Consider the following 7772-nt stretch of genomic DNA (forward strand, 5'->3'; position numbering starts at 1 on the left):
AATGCACGAAAACAAGCTAAGTAAGTCGCCTAAATATGCTCCTATCAATAAACAAGCAGGCCTATGGGGTATTAAATAGGTGGGGCTAGACTAATAATCCGATGCTTATTTAATACAAGACTCAGAACACTTGTTTCTTATTATATAGTACTATTTGGTGTCTTATACGGTGTACCAAACGAGGGTCCAATATATCCATCTATGAGATGAGAAACAAATTCTAGAGGGAAAGAAGAAAAAAGTGGGAAAGTAGAAATGACTAGGCCTTACATTAATATGTTGCAGGTTTCAAGTAGAACTGTATACAATTCACTTGTTATGTATTTTTCCGCACATTACCAAGGTTTTAAAAGATGATAGGTGCTAATTGGGGGGTTGGCTGGGGCCTAGCAACCTAGGCAGATTTTTAATTTTATATAACATATAAATATAAATATCTACTTATACTTAAAAAAAAAAATACATAATTGTAATGTGATACATAAATTGCAAAGTAAACTAACATACATATTATAAAATAATAACATATTGAAAACATAGGGAACAAACATATAATGACTATTCATCCAAGTATTTAACAAGTATCTTACAAGTATTGAAAACATAAAATGCAAAATGAAAATTATCTATTTTTTGTATAAGCGAGAGTCATGATCTAGACATGTGCTTAGGCAAGTCTAGACAAGTGTCTAGGCGAGTCTAGGCAGGTTAGGCACTCGTCTAGACTCACCTAAACACCCGCCTAGATCGTGACTCTTACTTAGACATCAAGTTCAGGGATGATTTATGTTACAACTTGTGGTAGAGTCATCGAGCTCATGGTAGGATTGGGATTAGTAGTGTTTAGGGTAGTAGTTGTAGGTATAACATCGGTTCGGGTGGAATTGGTGATGGAAATTTCACCATTGGAGAGGGAGGGGGGGTGGGCGGTACATTCTCCATGGGAGGGGGTTTATAAATTTTGTACTCTTGCTATTTCTATATGCAATTCCGTCGTTCAAAACACACAAACACGATTAAAAAACGAACCACAAGAATAAAAGAAAAAGGTTTAGAATGTTTCCAAAGCTTACCTATGTTGGCATCGGCTAGAGGTCACTGGAGATGATGAACAATGGCCATGGTAGCTGTGACGCAGTGAGATATAAAGGGAGTTGGGTGTTTTCCCCATGTATTTGGTTTCTAGTTACAAGGGTGGTAACTGTCGTCGAGATTGTTGCCTGATGGTGTAGTTCGTCGGAGGAGATGGCGAATGGTGATGGTGTTGTGGGTTTGACAGAAAGGATAGAGAGTTTGAGGGGAATGAGAGAGTCTGAGAGCGGGAGGAGGGAGGATCCACAGATGGTGATGGTGCTCGTCGAAGTGGCAAGGCCAGTGGTGGTTGATGCGGTGCTGTCATTGTTGGTTGTGCAAGCTCGGAGAGAGAGTTGCAGAGATGAGGGAGGAGAGATAAGGGGAGAGAGATAAGGGAGAGGGTTCTAGAGAGTCCTCGAGAGTTTAGGGAGGAAAATGACAAGAGGAATGAGGGGAAGTGAGGTGGGCACCCCACGGCCACAAAAACCCACCAAAAAAATTAATAAAAAAAAAAAAAAAAAATCCAACCTTGATATCTTTAATACTGAATTGACTACTTTGCCACTCGACTTTGTAATTCCGTAAAACATTCATCGTAACTTTGAATTCGATTCCTCTTGCTCCTACACGTTCATAACGACGAGTACTACGAGGATACGCCAAGAAAATGAATCTTACATGACACGACGGTCAACAAAAGTCAAAGTTTTTACCTCAAAGGGAATTTTAGTAAATTCGTGCTTTAAAATTATAAAAATTGTAATATCTAGGACGGGTCGTTACATGGAGGATCAGCCAGAAGACTTTCCTTTCCCATACAATCCCAGAGTCATAAAATAACTAATGAAGATTTACAAGCCACTATGATGCAAGTGCTGAGAAGCATGAAGAATATCTCCCTGGATACTAGTGGGAAGTTAGTGGGAAGGGAGTTGGGTCTTTTTGTAGGTCACCAATGTCCACCATTCTTCATCGTCGGTAGATGCATCTTGGTCGCTTACCCCCAATGATGGCTGTGCAAAAGGTGCCGAGTGACTTGAGCATCGGTGGGAATGGTCATGCATCCTTCGGAGAGGCACATGATCGAAGGATCCAAACGTGATCGTAGTAGTGTGCAATGTGGTTGTGTCTTATAGGTTGAGTTTGATTCGTCCTTGTTGTGCCAACTTCATGATGAGTTCCTTGATGATGAAGCACTTGCCAACGTGATGGCTTACGATACAATGGTACTTGCAGTACCTGGGATCGTCAACGCGATTCATCTCTTCAGGATGCTTGCATTCAGGCAACTTGATGCCTTAAAGGATGTAGTGTAATCCCTATTGCATGCCTTGGACACACATCTCGATCGAGGAGATCTCCGAGAGTCTATCTTTACCATCAAGGCTTAGAATGCGCCACCAATTGATGTAGTCAACGATTGGCTCGTCCTTCCATTGCTTTGTACTTATCAGCTCCAACATGCTTACAGTGCGGCAAGTGTTGTAGAAGCGGTTCAAGAACTTCTGCTCCAATTGCTCCCAGCTGTTAACGGACTCAGGCTCTAGGTCTGTGTACCAGTTGAATGCATTCCCCTTCAAAGAGTGGACAAATTGCTTCGCGAGGTAGTCTCTTTTCGTCCCTGCGTTGTTGCAAGTTTCAATGAAATTGGCGATGTGTTGCTTTGGGTTTCCCTTTCCATCAAACTGCATGAATCTTCTTGGAGTAGGGCTTCGACTAGGGGTGGGCAAACAGGTGAACCCGCAAGTAAGGGCGGGTACTAGCGGTTCGGGGCGAGTCTATATTTTTTTATATCTCAACGGGGTAGGGCAGGTCGGGTTCAAATAAAAAGCGGGGCATGGCGATTCCTAATTCCTGAAGACACGGGCCCCTGGCCCGAACCGTACCTAGTGTCTTTTGGTGGAGATTACATCTATGCCGTTCAAATCTCATACACACAGATACCGTTCATTTTCGCAAAGACAGACTCCCAGACTGAATGATGAATCTTCTCTCATTAGCCTTCCCTTTAGTATCTCGATTGTCGGTTCTCACTCTCCTCCCTCACGATCTGTTTCTCCAAGAGTCCATAATGACTCTTCCCACTCGAATCGCGATAGTTGAGATCCCGCAGCTTCTTAGAAGTTGACTCTGAGTCTCCGGCCACCACCATCCCCTCATCTCAGCTTCTCAGAAATTGACTCCGAGTCTCCGACCACCACGATTACTTTGTAATCGTCCCAACCTCCTAGGACCTATATCCCATCGGAATCGTCCAGCAAGAGTCAAAACTGCAAGCAGCAGGTGGCCAACCAGTCCAAGTCTGCCGTCGTCAAATAGGGCGACACCAATAAGCATTGGCTTTACGGGAACAAGGAACGGCAGCAGCAGCCGCAAAGCACTTGCAAAGGCAAGAACAACGATAAGGGTTCAGTTATTTTCGATGAGGGCGCTGCCAAGTTTCCTTGGAGCAACATGAGGTTTCCGTTGGGTATGTTCATATTTCTTCTTATTTCAAAACTGCAATTAGGTATGTTGAGATTGAGCTATGGATTTCCATTGATGAATTTGAGTTAGGTGGTTTTGGTTTTTATTTTATTTTATTTTATTTTCCAATTTAATTAGATGAATAGCTAAAGGTTTGATCTTGTACTGATTCTGTTTTGTTTCTGTAATTCGTTGGATAATTTTTATTTTTTATGATGGATTGTTGAGAAAATTGAGACGAATTTATCTGATTGAGTGGTAAAATCGTCGACCACCACATTTTCTATGGTGAATTGAGTCAATCTAAGTGGGGACAGGTTGTGTGAGGTTGAAATCTAGGGTTTTTAGGAATGGTTAATCTGACTAGAACTTCCTAGGAATTGTGGGTTGTGATGTGGGGATTCAAATTTTGTTAGCTTTTATCCTTACTTTCAATATGTGCAGCTGTTGTCCGGCGTTTTCCCCTCTTCCATATCTGACCTCCACCGCCACAAAGTCGTCGTCCTCGCTGGGGTAAGTGAAGATTTTGACCCGTGGGGACATGTAGGAACCGGCCCGTTTCAAAAGGGCCGGGTTAGGTTCGAGTCTTATTTTGAAAAATCCAAAACCCACCCCGTTTTATTTACAAACGGGTCCGGTCCGGTTCTTTCAATTTTGGGCCCGCCCCGGCCCTTGCCCACCCCTAGTTTCAAGTACAACATGGAGGTATGTGAGCTCCTTTCGTACTGCGCCTTAATGGTGTTCGCGATCATCTTCTATAGCTGTTAAATAGAGAGATCCCATGAGTGCCACTGTTTGGTCTGGCTCCAGCTTCTTTTTGACTATCTCCACCAGGGGCTCATCTTCTTCATCGACTTCTCTTTTTAGTGGATCAACCTTTAGGTCGACTTTCACGTCGTGCTTCACCTCTAGTTGGTTGACGAGTGCGGCAATTTGCAAGTTTTTCTCCTCCACAGTCCGTGTGAGTTTTGCAATCTCTTCATTCATTTCATTCAGCTGCTCATCGATTGAAGTCGCTTCAATGGTCATGACTTGCATGGTTGTCCTGCTGCTCAAGTTGGCATCGGAGAGCATGAACTCGAAGTATTTCTTCGGACTTTCCTCTTTTGGTGCTCTCAGCTAGACCAAGGTGATCACATGCTCGTGCCTCGGGTGCTCTTGTTCCTTCGGCAGAGTTGATGCAGGGGTGGAAGAGGCGACGGAAAGAGTTCTTGCCTTGCTTCGAGTTGTGACGCCTAAAGTGACACCACTTGCGGCGAGGGAGCTTTTGTTCTTCGTGTTTGCTGCGTGAATAGCTTGAACCTTCCTTGACGCCATTTGCGCCCTTTCGCAGGTTTGAAGATAAAGATGAGAGGTAGAGATAGTCCCACTGGGTATGCTAAATTTGTAAACACGAATATTCCTGCGATGAATGAGACAAGAACACGTGTACAAAATAATATTTTGTATTAATTTTGGGGTTGCAATCTCTTTTACAATTTGATCCTCTGATTCTATCTTCGTAAGGTGTAGATCTGTGGATAGGCTGTTGATCCAAAAGGTCATCAGGGCTTGATCTTAGGATGAACGGATCTTCAAGGGCCTTCGGGATTTGATCTTGATGAACAGTTGTGTGGATTTCTTCAAGGGTCGTTGGGCTTGATCTTGATGAACGATGAATGAATCTTCAAAGGTCTATGGGCTTGATCTTGATGAATGAGGATGAACGAATCTTTAAGGGCCCTTGGGCTTGATCTTGATGAACGAGGATGAACGGATCTTCAAGAGCCTTTGGGCTTGATCATGATGAATGAGGATGAACAGATCTTCAAGGGCCTTCGGGGCTTGGTCTTGATGAACAGTTGTGGATTTCTTCAAGGGCCGTTGGGCTTGATCTTGATGAATGAGGATGAACGGATCTTCAAGGGCCTTCAAGGCTTGATCTTGATGAATAGTTGTGTAGATTTCTTCGAGATTTGACGAAGAACGAAGAGCACTTTCTTGATCCTTTGGGGATTCTTGGATATTTGGGAGGTTGGATGCTTGAAAGCTTTATAGTTTCATAGCTTCAAGGATTTGGGGAATTCTCTTCCAATTTGGGAGTAATGAAATGTATATGTGAATTGGTCCCCTAAAATGAATGAAATGGCCTTGTATTTATAGAATTTTTCATGGCCTAATTTTGAATATAATATTCAAATGAAATAAGTCATTTCTGCCAGGGGTTGACACGTGTCCTGTTTGATGACTTTTCCTATTTTTTTTCGATTTTTCGTTGAGTCACATGCTACGTGTAAAATTTATGTGACATATGAACGTTGAAATTTTAATTATTGGTTAACATTTATTTCACTGAAATTTTGATATCTACAGGCCATTCTGCCCTAATGTCTCCTTGTGTCGTTTACATTTATTCCTCGGATTAACGTAACATTAAAGTTCTCACGTTGCATGAACAATTCCAAATATCCACACATCACTATATTAATAATTCCGAAAGTATTTCTACAAATTCAACATACTTGACTTGAAATAAAGATATTTGAAAATAAGTATAATTTACAACACATTACATAAATCACTCACCTTAATAATTCGAGTTTTGACAAAGCAACCCATCTAAAAATCTCCAGAACTCAAGCTTACATGCATACTGACTAACTCCTTTGCATGATAGCAAAGGAGAGCATTTGCTTCTCGGCCTCTCTCCCTGCTTCTCTGCCTTGCTCTTTCCCCAAAACTCTCGGCTGCTCTGCTTCTGGTTTTAAACAAATGGCATTCACTTGGCTTTTAAAAAATGAGAGTGGACACGGGAAGAAAGTGGGGGAGAAAAGAAAAGAAAGTATTAATATAATGATGATGATGTTGCAAAGATAAAGTGGTCATGATGATGTTCGTAGAAAGAAGAAAGAAGGCCGGCTGAAAATGGGGAAACGGGAGGGAAGGTGTGATGATGATGGGTAATAAAATAATGAAATATAGGATGATTGATTTGTTTAGTGTGGTAGGCACCGGTTCTTAAAGTTGAAATGGATCCAGTTTTCACAGTGAAAGTTGTGTGTTCTATAGTGTGAAAATCGAATCTGTGGGATTTATTGATTTTTTAATTTTGGTGTCTTTGTTGTGTTGTTTTACGGTTTTGGATGGTGTTGGATGACTTGGTGTTTCCATTTCTGTGCTGCAAAGGATTTTATCTTTGGTGGTAGCAAGTTTTTGTGAAAATTAAATATGAAAAACAATCAATTATTTCAGAAAGCTTGCATTGATCGTCTAACAATGGTTGCTAAAACACCCTTTAAATGGATTACTTATACATAAGCAGTGGATCTGCTAATTGATGTTGTGAAAAAGGGTAAGAAGTTTGAGAACCAAGTAGAGTGGGGGATTGATTTGGTATCTGAGCACGAAAGGTAGTCCCTTAGAATTATTCTACTGGTTTGTCTTACTATGGTTACTGATCAAGAAAAAGAAAAGAAAAGGTGGTCGACAAGGAAAAAAAAAGCTGGTGTGAAACATGGGAAAGAGAAAGCCTTGAAACAAGTAAAAGAGCAAGGATTTGAATCATTCAATTTAGGTTAAAATATTTAATTTTTTTTAATTTCAATGCTTTCTTCGTTAATTTATATCAACTTTTTAGCTTATTGGGAGCTTGTATAATTACTCATGTGATTTTTTTTTTTTTTTGTAGATTTACGAAGAAGGATTGCCAAAAATCACTTAATGCTTTGGAAAATTGCTTGGTGATTTTATTTGGTAGGCTTTTAAAATTTTATCTTTTTATTTTTGGTTATTTTCCCCTTAATATGTATTTGTCCTGTCTGTAAGTTTGATACAAGTCTATCTCCTTATTAAATTACTGTCATCTGTGAGGATTATTTTTTATCATTTTCGGTGATGTTTTGTAGGATACATAGATGATAAATTTCATATCAGCTACCATGCGTCCAACTATGTAAGACAACCTTCTTTATTTAATTTAAAATGGTCTATAATGACATCGATGGTTTGTCTTCATTGATGTCATAGAGATTGAATTCGTGTCTTTGATTGAATTGATTGTTTCATTATCTATAGTTTCCTTTGGTTTGTTGCTGGAAAAATGTTGGCAAACAAAAGAACTTCATTTTTTTTTTCTTTTAAAAGGAGGACAACCTGTGGTAAGTCACGGTTATGATAAATACTTATATTGTCAAACTTATCAAGTTATGTATAATTCATGAATTTAAGATCTGGAGTTTTAGTAGTTAAACAGT

The sequence above is a fragment of the Pyrus communis genome, chromosome 2 (genome assembly GCF_963583255.1).
Source record: "Pyrus communis chromosome 2, drPyrComm1.1, whole genome shotgun sequence".
Lineage (NCBI taxonomy): Eukaryota > Viridiplantae > Streptophyta > Magnoliopsida > Rosales > Rosaceae > Pyrus > Pyrus communis.